This window comes from Phoenix dactylifera, chromosome 4 (assembly GCF_051530095.1).
Source record: "Phoenix dactylifera cultivar Ajwa chromosome 4, Ajwa_hap1_PhDact_Kaust_v1.1, whole genome shotgun sequence".
Lineage (NCBI taxonomy): Eukaryota > Viridiplantae > Streptophyta > Magnoliopsida > Arecales > Arecaceae > Phoenix > Phoenix dactylifera.
Genome location: NC_143193.1, coordinates 6495661 through 6509878, shown reverse-complemented (window position 1 = coordinate 6509878; position 14218 = coordinate 6495661). Strand labels below are relative to the sequence as shown.

The 14218-nt window shown below is 38.8% G+C and overlaps 1 protein-coding gene across 35 annotated transcripts in view; it reads right to left on the bottom strand.

Annotated features, from left to right (window-relative positions):
- The window catches only part of LOC120105337 (uncharacterized), a 67058-nt gene extending 61591 nt beyond the window's left edge, over window positions 1–5467 (bottom strand). For 11 of the 35 annotated variants that reach the window (XR_016400164.1, XR_016400188.1, XR_016400185.1 and 8 more), the window contains exons 1-3: window positions 5203–5465; window positions 4799–5098; window positions 660–4629 (exon numbers count right to left, since the gene is read on the bottom strand). The gene's annotated coding sequence lies outside the window, so the exon portion shown is untranslated. Of the gene's footprint in view, window positions 1–659; window positions 4630–4798; window positions 5099–5202 lie in introns of those variants that run through there. The other 24 variants (XR_016400173.1, XR_016400165.1, XR_016400177.1 and 21 more) reach the window with 11 other exon arrangements.
- Between the last annotated feature and the right edge of the window lie 8751 nt (window positions 5468–14218).

The following is a 14218-nucleotide window of genomic DNA, read 5'->3' as shown; positions in this document are numbered from 1 at the left end:
ACAAGAAAAGAGAAAGATGAGTTTCATATGGCATGCAACATCATCTTACACTCTGTACAGCACAACAATGTTTCTCAACATGTCAGTATTCTGCTGGTATTCAAGCACAAGGGAGTTGCAGGAGTAAAATGGAAAAGGGCGGGGGAGGAGCAATCAACTTAAAGTGGAGTTTCCTTGGTGAAAAAAATCCAGGATTCGGATCGTAATGTCTCCCAAGAATGAAAACATAATGTTCTTGGCGCTCGAGTTTTTGACAATAATGATGCTGACTTCGTTCCATCAATTGACACCACATACCAGTTTTTCATAGAGTCAATAATTGCCATAACCTTTTATACCACCACATGGTATGTTGTACATGACATCTATTTCTTGTGTAAACCCTGTTTGCTGCTATGTTTGTGAGATGACAATATAAAAAGAGAAAGTTCCCACGTGCTTTGTAAAGTTCATAGAATGGACATTCTGAGGATCAATCAAAGAGAAAGCATGACATCAAAGCTACGGCATAGCAGTGTGGCATACTAGTATTTACTTTGCTGTCAATATGAAGTTCATCATCACGTATGCTTTCTGTGGCTTCTGCTAAACTGATATGAGAATTTTAGAGAGCCAAATACAGCCAAAAAAATAAACAAGGCAAAGATATGAGCACTTACTTTATTAAGTATATTTGCATCAGCCCCAGCTTTCAGTAAGTATTTAATAATCTCAGTCAAGCCACCATGAACTGCCAATCCTAAGGGAGTTACTCCAATGGAAATATTACCATTCACATCAGCGCCTGCGTACATGAACAGAAATACATAATAAATTGTTTAGAAGAATTCTTCGCATCTCAGAAGTGAGAGGTCTCTTTGGTCACTCTGATAAATTTTGTTTTTTTGTAGTCCTACCACATTTTTTAATTTGTTTGAGAAATTTCATGAGCAAAGATATTACATTGACGATTCTTTTATAGGGCTTCTCTGAGCCACCTGATTAGAAAGCAGGCTGCTGCCAGGCCAGAGGTGTGAAATTCTCCAAATTTTTTTCAATGAAGATCTTAAGAATAGCAGATCATCTTATGAATTCCTTCATTTCCTGAAGTTCTTTGCGGTCACTCCTAAGTGAACATTATGGTCATTTAGATGATGAAAGATCCAGGCTTATTTAGATGATGAAAGATCCAGGCTTATTTAGATGATGAAAGATCCAGGCTTACTTTCATATAATCATCTTCATGCTGTTTAGATAGGTAATATCAAAGCTCAATGGATCAGCAAAGAACTTCCATTCTGCTACATGGTGGACATTTTCTTTCTAGGCCTTAAATATCAATCAGAAGAGATGAAGATGAGATATGTACATGCAAAAGTAGATGTAGCAAAAGGAATTAATTTGCAAATTCTGGAAACTGGTGTGTGATTACTGGATATCATCCAGATTTGTCTAAATAAGATTTGCTGGATATATCATCTGTCAAAATCCATGAAGCCTGCAATCCAGCATCAGCAAGAAATTTCATAGAAACAAACAATGATCCCGATCAATGGTAGATGATTTTTCAATTATACCTCAGTCAAAAACCAGAAATGTGCCCACTATGAGATATTAAAGCACATATGGCCAACAAACTTGTTTACCTCGATCAGTTCCAAATCTAGAAGAATAATTTTATATTATTTATGATATATTATTCAACATGTAGAACTATAGATAGCCCTTAGAATGTAAATATAATATTATATAAACTACCAAACTGCAAACTTCAATGCTTAATGAACTGTTGTGACATTCTCAAGGAAAACTTTATATCAAAAAAATGCTTAACCATCTAATGTTAAATCTTCAGTTTTTTCCAGTTTGTTTCAAGCATGAGGCTGTTGTCAACTGCTAAATAGACGGCATTTGAATAAAAGTCTCAGATAAAGATCCAATAAATACATGCATATGCCTATAAACATGTAGCAAATACATACCTATGCCTGCAAACATATAGCTGTAGATATGCACAAGCAAAGCATGCACATGCATGCGTATGCAGATACATGGATGTGTCCTCACATTCATAACTCCAAAAAAGCAGCTTTGCATTCTTAATAAAATTTGAGTTTTAAGATAATCATATTAATTTCTAGTATAGATCCTAAGATTTATACTAATCGAGGCATGTGCATTCAACTCATCCACCTGCTTGTTCTTTCACAAATTTACCTTAGTTGTACAAGTAATCTGATCAGTTTATTAATGGCAATTGAAGCATATGTAGCTAGATTTTTGTAAAATATTTACCGAATCTCCACCATTCATACACTTAACAAGTTGGTAAATGCATGCCTGAAATTTGTATGTAAAATTTTCTTTACCTTTCTTCTTGACTGTGTTGGTGTTCCTCTTTTTCCTATCCTTTTATATTCCCGAACTCCTTGCTCTTTCATCTCTTCGTCCCTCATCCATTATTTACATAATTTTCTTATCCTATATCAATTCAAAAGATCTGCTGCATCTATGAGAACCAAGATTAAGGGCATGTGATTCAGATTGCCAACGAACAACTATGGCAATAGCAGGTTTGGGTCATAAACAAATTGGCCCAGCTAACCAGTTCAGCAAATGGGCAGTTTTCAAGTTTACAGACTTGACCTGCTTGATGTGAATTGACCCATTTAATGAGCAGGTCAGGTGGATAGAGTTATGACCCAAACTTGAATGTGATTCTACACCAACATGCTTAACTGTGTGGGGACACTAACTACTATATACGAAAAGTTGCAAATATGGAATATCATGTATAGCGATAGATTGAATAGATGTTAAATTAGTGGGTTGACATTCGTCAATAGATTAATTGAGTAAGTATGAGACTAAGTATGCCAGATTTGATATAAGTGTGTCACGGTAGGTTAACACATTAGCCTTTGCATTGCAGACCCAATCTAGCCTGATTTGTACTTCTATCAATAAAGCAATCTTGGCTGTTTGGTAGAAAAAGCTTTTCCCCTCTTCATTTTCCATTTTTCTTAAGTTTTCGGCATTCCGAATCTAGAAGAATATATTTTCACAAGTCAAATATAATTTATGATATATTATTCAACATGTAGAACTATAGATAGCCCTTGGAATGTAAATATAATATTATATTAACTGCCAAACTGCAAACTTCAATGCTTAATAAAGTGTTGTGACATTCTCAAGGAAAACTTTATATCAAAAAAATGCTGAACCATCTAATGTTAAATCTTCAGTTTTTTCAGTTTGTTTCAAGCATGAGGCTGTTGGGCTTGCTCTCTTAAACTATCACCCCCCCCCCACCCACCCACCCCCGCCAACTTTATTTTTTTATTTTTTTTGCAATTGAGCCTATCTATCAGTCCCCACACATGTAGTGAACATCTCTTGTATATACAATACCAAACTTTTGGCCATGGCTAATTCTCATGACAGTCTGATGTGCTTTGCAAAATTAACATTCAACTGCTAAAAGATGGCATTTGAATCAAAGTCTCGGATAAAGATCAAATAAATACATGCATATGTCTGTCAACATATAGCAAATACATACCAATGCTTGTAAACATATAGCCATAAATATGCACAAGTAAAACACGCACATGCATGTGTATGTTGGATGTCACAAGTATGCATGTACATGGATGTGTCCTCACATTCATAACTCCAAAAAAGAAGTTTTGCATTCTTAATAAAATTTGAGTTTTAACTTTAAGATAATCATATTAATTTCTATTATAGATCTTAAGATTTATACTAATCGAGGCATGAGCATTCAACTCATCCACCTGCTTGTTCTTTTACCAATTTCCCTTAGTTGTACAAGTAATCTGATCAGATTATTAATAGCAAATGAAGCATATGTAGCAAGATGACATTTGAATCAAAGTCTCAGATAAAGATCAAATAAATACAAGCATATGCATGTAAACATATAGCAAATACATACCTATGCTTGTAAACATATAGCTGTAAATATGCACAAGTAAAACGTGCACATGCATGCGTATGTTGTATGTCGCAAGTATGCACGTACATGGATGCAATGGGGCTGAGACAACACTACAAGTACAGCAGGCCAAAACAAAGCCTGGGGCTAAATACACACAACATAAAGATGCTTGTTGAACAGAGTTCATCAATAATTATATAATTGTACAATTAGAATCATTGCAACTATTATTATGCATTTTAAGACCACTGATAATTTAAGTGATGAATGTGATCAAGATTATAGTAGAAAAATAAATTCAAGAGATGGATGGAAACTACCAACAAACAACTATTTTAAGTGATTACTATAGGTAATGTCCACCAAAATATGGATGGAAACAAAAATTCACAAGTACACGAAAAAGGAATTATATCTAAGAATCTATCAACTTAAAATCATATAGAAAAAAGAAAGCCTATGATGCATATGAAAATAAAATCCGCAAAGTTAAATACCCCTTTTAATTTCCATAACAAGTATTTCACCAAGACCCGGAAGGAAAATTCAAGAACCTTTTCCCGCGGAATGGTGCAGAGGAGTTATCCCCAATTTGTTCTGTATAGCAGGATTGGCGCCATGATGAAAAAGATAGGCGGTGGTCTCATGCTTTCCATGCAAAGTTTCCAGGTAAATTGGAGTTTCATCTGAAAAGGGAGGATTATTGAAAAAGAAATGCAAAGTTCAGAGAAGCGAACTCTTGAGCACGCAAGTATTCGCCATGATAACGAGCAATCAATATACCGGAAGATCAAATCAAGAAAACAAAATTTTCCGCTCAAGAAGAAGAAGGAAGAAAAGGAAGAAGAAGAAAACCTTTGTCGGAGAGAGAGTTAATGTCGAGTTTGATCTCCTCAGCCAAATACTTGCACACTTCCTTTTGCCGTAGATGGCACCTAAATGGAAAGCTCCGCTGCCGAGTTCGTTCTTCACATCTCTGATGGTTATGGCTAAACCCCTTCCATCGTCGAGCATTCTTGCCGCCTCTGCATCAGAATAGGAAAAGATCGAATCCTCACCAAAAGAAGGAACCCTAAAGAGGTTCGAGAGTACGCTTGAGAACAGGGAGATCTCCACGGGAAGAAGCTTCGAGGACCCCTTTGGGCCAGTCCGGAGCTGGAAATGAAAGGAGAAGAGAGATCAAGAATTGGCGTTGGAAGATAAGAGATAGAAGAAGGAGAACAGGAGAGGGACGAGGAGATGGGAGCTAGGGTTTGTACCGAGGAAGGAGATTGGAGTGGGGGAAAGGGGTTCGTTTTTCGATTTCTTGGCTCTTCGTCTCCTGGGTTTTGTTGGGGTACAGGACGCCATGAGGTGATGGAGAAATGGGAAGACGAGGGGAGACGATAGGCGGTGGTGAAATTTATAGTAAGGAGTATTGAGGCGGCCCGGCCGGAGAATTGATGTGGGCCGTTCGATCATGCTTTCCCGCTCAGAACGCGATTTCACCAGAAACATGCAATATCCCGTCCGTGCATGGAGCTGATTTCTTTTACTTTGTTACAGTTGCATGGACGGCCGTGATTGGCTAACCGACCGTCCCCAATCTAACTCCAAAGTGGATGAGATGATCAAGAATCATTCGTTAATATACAAGTGATTAGTGATTTGAATTAGAGGCAGCAATTTATGACAAGATTCCATCTAAACATCCACTTTGAGTTGATTCAAATTTGGTTCTGAATTGTATATAGATCAACCAAACCTAACTTTTTATATTAAAAAAAAGTCGGTTCATATTTAAAGTTCTAATCTATTAACTTATTTTAATCTATTTAATAGTTGGATCAAATCATATGACCGATCTCTAATTAAGACATATTTAACTCATTTGAGTTCCGTTTATTCTATTTAAAACTCATTTAACCCATTCAAACCTGCTTAGCCCATTTGGCCTTCTTCGACCCATATATTAAATAAGTTATGTAGGTTGGTTTACTTGTTTGATAAAAAGGAGGGCTCAAAAAGACATATATTTGACCCATCCACAAGGCAACGTCCAATCCGACCTATATCTGCTTGAACTTTTTAGCTTTGGTATGATTAACATAAAGTAGGCATATAACTGAGCTTGATTTGGATCAAGATAATCATGATCATGAGTTAATCAAATTTTTATCTGATCATACTTTTAAATATATAACCTTATCATTTGCCACTCATGTTCAGCTGCCTATAGAATTTTTTTTGATCCTTTGATCATCCAAACCATATCAAGTTCGAGTATGATGTAATATACAAGAATTATACATTATTTATTACATTTATTTTCATTAAAATATCCATATAATTCATTCTATGTTTCTAAGGGTAGCTAATAGTCACAAAAGCTAAAAGAAAATTTTGTATAAATCTTCACTATGACTTCAACTTACAAAGTGCTAGTTGTAGCACCTAACTTACAAACTTGTAAATGATAGGTTTTGTAAGTTTCAAGTTTTGGGTTAGATCAAATCAAGCAATGATAGACCATCCAATATTTGATCTGTATTAGATCATGTCAAATTAATCCTAGATTATGTAAGAAACAAAGACAAAAACCAACAACCAAATGGATCATTTTTCAAACCCAATCCATGATTCTAAACCAATAAATCAAATCATGCCTAATAAGGTTGGATCATCTAGTGATCCGACCCTATCGTAGCCCTAATAGGAAGTATCTGCCTTGCTTGGCATTGAATTTATAAGGACATTAACATTCATGCTAAAATATTTTTTTACGGACAATAACCTCCTAATGTCTTTCCAACTTGCTAAGACGTGCATGTTATTAAATTGGCAGCACCGGTTTGTTACATTGGATGATTAGAAGACCCACCTTATGGAAATGCCAGGAATGCATGGCAAATTATATTAAAAAAGAGGACAGAATATTGCAAAGTGGAATCGGTCAACCTATGCAAACTTTTTATAAACATCTGAAAATTTCTAGAAGTTCTGCGTGTCACAAGCAGTTCACAGATGCTAACAGAGTTGGTGATTGGCTAGATGTGGTAGTTGGACCCTCGACTTTCACCAATCTATCATCGTGTATTGCATCAATCATGACCGTCACATAAGATTATTACTAGACGGGAGATTTGTGGCGGTAATCAAAACATATTTCACTACATAAAGGGGTTCTCTTAGCGTCAAAACATATTTCTCTGATGTTTATACTCTGTTTTTCTGAACTGGCCATTCAAGTTCAATTAGATGCCATGGGTTCCAGCATGTCCTCCAACACTTTGTCATCCAAGTATTCAAACTCAAGTTGAGCCTAACGGGTAGTTCGCTCTGAGGCAATTGCATTAATAACCGTGCACGATGGAGATGGAGGGGAGGTCGAAAGATGGGAAGGTGGTGGCGGACGCTGTCATGGGCGAACGCCGAGCACAACCAACGCGGGATTGGGAATTGAATGTTGGGCGAGGCCTGGAGGCTAGGCCATCGAATCTCGGAAACATAGGTGGAGAACCTCCAGCGGTTTTTCACGGTCGTGCTCGAGTTGCCGAAGGAACCCATAGAGGCATCATGGAACGAGTGGGAGGGCTTGGTGGTGGTGGTCTGAAGTCTTGGCCGAGTGCCGGCAGACTAGGTCGCCCGAGACGTCACATCCCAGTGGAAGATGGAGGCGGAGGTGGTAGCGGTTCCCTTGGCCGAAGACCACCTCATGTTGAAGTTCAAATCTGTTGCCCAAATATGCAACCCAAGAGGGAGGGTGAATTAGAGTTTAAAAACTTTTTAACTAAATAAAGCAGATAAATAATAATTTCAATTTGAAAGATACAAGTATTGAATGATGGCAGAAATTTAAGAGCAGAAGTATGAAGTGTTGGGAACCCTAGTGGTCGCATGCATATATTTTTTAAAAATTTTACAGCGGAAGCATGAATTAAACTATTTAATTCCTATGCATGCTAAAGATTATATCTCTACAACAAAATTGGATCCAGGACTTTAAATATTTATCCTAAATAAGTATGCATGATTCTATGTCTAACATGTAGTCATGCAGAATTTCAGCAACCTAGTTAATCCTAATTTCTAATGAGATCAGATCTAATACCTTTTCGCTTTGAGGACTTTGATGATGCCTTGATCACCTTATGTAGCTGCACATGCGTCCGGCCTCTATGGATAGTCCACGCGAAGCTCTAGGAAGATCTTCCTCCGCGGGAGTGCTAGCTCGCGCAGAGGTGCTGCAATGGCTAAACTTTTCTCCCTCAAAGCACTTAACTTTTGATTCTTCTTCGAGAGGATGAAAGATGGAGATAAAGGAGAAGAAGGAGAGAGGGCGGCTGACTCTCATAATTTTTCCAGAATTTATAATCCTTTCTAAAGACCATCTTTTTCAAACCCTAGGTGTGGGGGTCTTTTTATAGCCAAAAGACCCCCCACGCCTCACACCTATTTTAGCCAATGAATTTAGCTAATAAAATTTCCAAAAAATTTTGGTGAACCGAAAGTTAAGAGGTGAACAAATCCTCTTTCAATTTTGCACCATGAATCCCTAAAAATTAGTGGATTCATGCGCCCCAAACTTCAGCCGTAGGCCACCCTGCTTCATGCGCCTTAAGAAGATTTGAGGTGCCATATTTTTCTAAAAAATAGCCCCACGCCTCTTTTTTCCTCATACCAAAAATTGGTCAAAAATAAAGAGGATAGGTACCACTAATTTTAGGGATAAAGATGAGGTGTTTTTCTTCTCCAAGAAAGAAAGTTAGGGTCCTAAAATTTAGGGATTCTTCTTCTTATCAATTTCTGAATTTTTGAATTTAGAATCCTTATCAAATAAGGACTTTTAATAGGCTCGGGTCAAGCCCAATCTAATTGGATCAAGTCCGATTAATTGGGTCGAGCCTAATCAACTCGGATCGAATCCGATCCAATTAGGTCAAACCCTGATATAGCCCAAATTGAATTTTATTCAATTTGGCTTAACCTAAGCTCAATCATTCAATCAATTGAGTTCATTAGCAATCTAATTGCTAATTAATCCTTTAATAATTCAATAATTATTGTACTACAACTTTTGCTTAGGGTATTTTGTCAATTGAACTGATCGATGGACCCCTGGACGATTCTTAATCGTCGATCAACCATTTGATTAACCTAGAAACTTTTATGCGTGTGATCCCATAGGTTCGAACCTAAATCGGTAGCACAAGAACGACTTTCTGTACTAATCGAAGTGACCATCTAGCAATGGTACCCGACGTTTGGATAGGTAGAATAATTGCAAAGCAATATTTTGGAACCCTTGGACTATGGTTACCGTATAATTAATCCCTATGACTCCAAATGCCTAGGATGACTTCAGAGTTCTGTCAACTCTTTAATCAGTGCATCCAAAATATGTTTCAACTTTATAAATCCTGTGACTCCTCATAAGGATTATTCTAGCCAAGGTTTTGCTAAATTGAATAAAAGGATATTATCTTCTATCATCAGGAGGGGTCAATTCCATCTTGACTCACGCACCGACTTCGCAAGTACTTGACTGCACCTAGTAGCCTTCCATCACTGAATTAGAAATTCAGATAGTCTGGTACCAATATACAGTGAGTTGGTTGCAAGTCACCATGGTGATCTCAGGTCTGAGGGATACTCATACCCATATCCACTTGGAACATCTCTTGACAGCAGAGCATTTCGAAACTGGTCACGTTTAGTAAGTGTACTCCTATACTTCACCTATGTGACATATCAGTGTCTCTATACTCCTTGGTTAAGAGAACAACCAACGTATATGGCACACAACGATCTATTCTTGATAATGCTATTGTCTTAGTGATAGCATATCGTTTGGTGGCAAACTAGTTTAAGGACTCGTAGATAAATCCTCCTTTATTGTTTGATAGAGTTCTAAGGACTTCATTACATTACTTGAGTTTACGAAGATGCAAAATATGTAATGAAACATTACCAAATAACTTTTATTAATTTCATTAATTCATATATAATTCAATAATCAACAAGCTGACGATTGTCTTTCAGGACATAATTTCCAACAACTCCCACTTAGACTAAAGCCAATCGGCACAGTATCGTATACCCATCTTTAACTTGTAATCATTGAACTCTTTGGTGCCGAGGACTTTAGTAAACGGGTCGGCCAGATTTTTCTTTCCATCGATCTTCTGAAGATCTATATCACCTCATTTTACTATCTCTCGAACAAGATGTGATGCGGGATGAATGCGAGGGATTTAAACATAAGGATTATCAGTAAGTTATGTTGATTAACTAGCCTAATAGCAGCAGGAAATTCAGTCATATATGGGATAAGAAAACATTAACATGAGCATAGTAATTTCAAGACTAGTTACCCGCATGTACTAATTCATTTAGGACTTAGAAGAATGGACCGTTGTGGTTGAGAAATCACTTGATTAGGACACTTCCTTCAATAAATCAGACCTAGAGTTGAGGTTTACCAAACATTGAACTTCTAGAATTTTTTTGGAGGAGGATCCTTGATCTCACTCTCGAAGGTTGATGATTGGATGACCAAGCTTCATCTTCCTTGCAACAGAGCCCTTTTGCTATTGGTTTGGAAGGATAATTGACCCAATGACATGGAGTACTTTAAGGACCTGCAAAGAAACAGGGATTAGAATTTTGGCGTAAGAGGGAAATGGAAATCACAAAAGAAAAAGGAGGCGAGAGGAGGTAGGGCAATGGTGGATGTGGTAGTGGCTTTAGGGCCTCACGCCCAACTTGGAACAAGGGCCTCACGCCCAACCTTCTCTCAAGGTGACGAAGCAAGATTGCTAAGGAAGAAAGAAGCACTTTTTATTCATTCATCAATTGACATTACAAGATGTCATGAGGAGGTATTTATAGACTTTCCTCATGATTTGAAATTTAAACACATAATGAATGGCGCCCCACATTTGAAGGCTTGATTGCTAGAGAAAAGGAAGGAAAGTTGGCCAGCTTTAAGGGGAAGGTTTGAAGAGCTGTTGACTCCCATTTGAAATTTTCTTGCATTTGAATTATGGCCGACCTCTTGGACTTTGAATTTGGGTGACGTGTCAACTTGTATGAGGTGGCGTCCCAATAGGTGGCACATAGCATGTTACATAGGGATTGGTTCTTCTGATGAGGTGGCGTGACGTTGCATTGGTTCCTTTGATGAGATGGCATGATGTGGTCGGCTCCTTATGCTTGACTTCATCCTGGTTGGCGTGCTTCCATTGGTTGGAGTAGTGGTGAGGTGGCTAGCTGATGTTGATGTGGATGCCGAGGTGGTGCTCCAAGGGTGTGCAAAGGTGGTGGTAGAAACCTGACTTGGCTTGCTTTCTGACTCAATGATTTTATTTACAGGACTCGATCAAATTTAAATTAGCCACAGTGACCTTGAGTTAATTGATTGGAGTCTTTTCTGGATTCTGGTGCCCACACCAATTCTCCCAGGGTGGGAAGAATTCGACTCTGTCGAACAGGGGTTGGTTTGGCTGTGGTACTTTTCTAGTAGATCTGGGTTGAGTCTCTGTAGGTCCTCTCGAGTAATCCATGAATCATCAGATTCTGGTCGACCCTCCCAGTGAACCAAATAGCGTTGGTACCCTTTGTTCCGGGTGGTGATAGCTTGATCATCCAAGACATGTTCAACCCTATATCTCGGTTCTGGAAATGTGGCTGGAGGGCACTCAGGTGTGGGTTCACTCTCAATGGGAACATGATCAAAAGGCTCACTAGGTATCAATGTTGGTCCCTTATACTCTATAAGGTCTGAGATGTTGAAGGTCGAGCTAATACCAAAATTAAGGGGTAAGTCAACCACTAAGCGTTAGGTTCAATTTTCTTTAATATCCTAAATGGACCTGCACTGCGGGCATGCAATTTTTTCATAGTTCTCGGGGGAAACCTTTCAGGTTTTAGTCTAATCATTACATAGTCTTCTTCAATGAATTCCTTAGCCCGTTTGTGACGATTAGCTGCTTGCGCATAAGCTTTGTTACTCATGTCAATTTTTTTACTGATTTCCTTATGTAAATTCCTGACATGTTGTGCATATGATTCTGCTGTCTCTGAGACTCGTGCATGTGATGGTAATGGAATAAGATCTACAGGTTTCCTAGGTTTATATCCATGGACAATCTCAAAAGGACTCTTTCATGTGGATCTATTGACTGAGCTGTTATAAGCGAATTCAGCGCGTGATAATAGGAGATCCCAGTTTCCTAGGTTGTCACCGACAAGGCATCTCAATAAGTTGCCTAGACTCCGATTAACGACTTCGGTCTGACCATCAGTTTGAGGGTGGTAGGCAGTGGAGAATTTGAGTTTGGTTCCTAGCATATTCCAAAGGGTCTTCCAGAAATAGCTAGTGAACTTAACGTCTCTATCTGATACGATGGTCTTGGGTAAACCATGTAGCCTAACCACTTCATTTAGAAAAAGTTTAGCTATTTTTGAGGCATCATAAGTTTGGGAACAAGGTATGAAGTGTGCCATTTTGGAGAATCGGTCTACCACGACATATACTGAATCATGTTTTCTCAGGGTTTTGGGTAATCCTAACACAAAGTCCATGCTAATATCTTGCCAAGGGCATTCGGGGACTGGTAGGGGAGTGTATAGACTGGTGTTTTGTCGTCGTTGCTTTGCTGTGGTGCAGGTTCGACATCGGGCTACTATTTGGGCAACGTTTTTCTTTAGACCTGGCCAAAAGAACTAGTCTTCGACTTCTAAGATGGTTTTGTTCCTGCCAAAATGACCAGCTAGGCCTCCTGCGTGGATTTCCCAAACTAGAAAGTCTCGGGTGGAGGTGCGGGGAATGCACAACTTATTTTCTTTGAAGAGGAATCCGTCGTGAATGGTAAAATCGGGAAATTGGCTCGAGGGTCCTTGACGGATTGATTGGTAGGTTTCCTTAAAGTCGGGGCAATGTTCATACTCCTCCTTGAGCCTTTCAAAACCTATGACTTCGGTACTAACAGAAGTGAGGAGCATAGATCGTCTACTAAGGGCGTCGGCAACACGATTTTCTTTTCCAGCCTTATGTTTCAGGACGAAGGTATAGGCCTGGATGTACTCTACCCATTTCGCATGTTTAGGGTTCAACTTTTTCTGAGAGTTGAGGAAACGTAGGGCTTCATGATCGGAGTATAGGACAAACTCTAGTGGCAGAAGGTAGTGTCTCCAGTACCTTAGGGCTTGGACCACTGCATACAACTCTCTATCGTAGGTAGAATACCTTAGCTTGGCGTCGTTTAATTTCTCACTAAAGAATGCTACTGGGTGGTTTTCCTGACTTAGAACGCCTCCAATCCCGACTCCTGATGCGTCACAGGCAACCTCAAAAACTTTGGAAAAGTCGGGTAATCTCAATATAGGTGCTTGTGTCATCTTGTCTTTAATCTCTCTAAAGGCTTTCTCAGCTGCCTTGGTCCACTCAAAATTTCCTCTCTTAAGGCAATCAGTAATGGGGGCGACAATTGTGTTGAATCCTCTAATGAATCTCCTGTAGAATGTGGCTAGACCATGAAAGCTACGAACGTCATGAATGTTTTTAGGTACTGGCCACTCAACTATGGATTTGACCTTTTCAGGATCAGCAGATACTCCTTCAGTGGTCACGACAAATCCTAAAAAGATAATCCTAGGTGTCATGAATTCACATTTCTTTCGATTAGCATAGAGGCTATCTTGTCTAAGTGATTGAGAAACTTGTCTAAGGTGATTCAAGTGGTCATCTTTTGTCTTGCTATATATGAGAATGTCATCAAAATAGACTACTACAAACTTTCCAATGAATGTCCTTAAAATTTGGGTCATGATCCTCATAAAGGTACTAGGTGCGTTGGATAAACCGAAAGGCATCACTATCCATTCAAATAAGCCGTCTTTAGTCTTAAAGGCAGTTTTCCATTCATCCCCCGGCCTAATTCTTACTTGATGATAGCCACTCTTAAGATCGATTTTGAAGAATACCGTGGCTCCGGCCATCATATCTAACATGTCGTCTAGACGGGGAATAGGGAAATGGTATTTGACGGTAATCTTATTGATGGCACGACTATCTACACACATTCTCCAAGTGCCATCTTTCTTAGGGGTCAGAAGGGCAGGTACTGCACAAGGACTTAAACTCTCCCTAATGAATCCTTTCCTAAGTAACTCGCCAACTTGCTTTTGCAATTCTTGGTGCTCCGAAGGATTCATCCTATAATGGGGTAGATTGGGCAAGGTGGCTCCTGGAACTAGGTTTATGGCATGCTGAATGTCCCTTAAAGGTGGTAG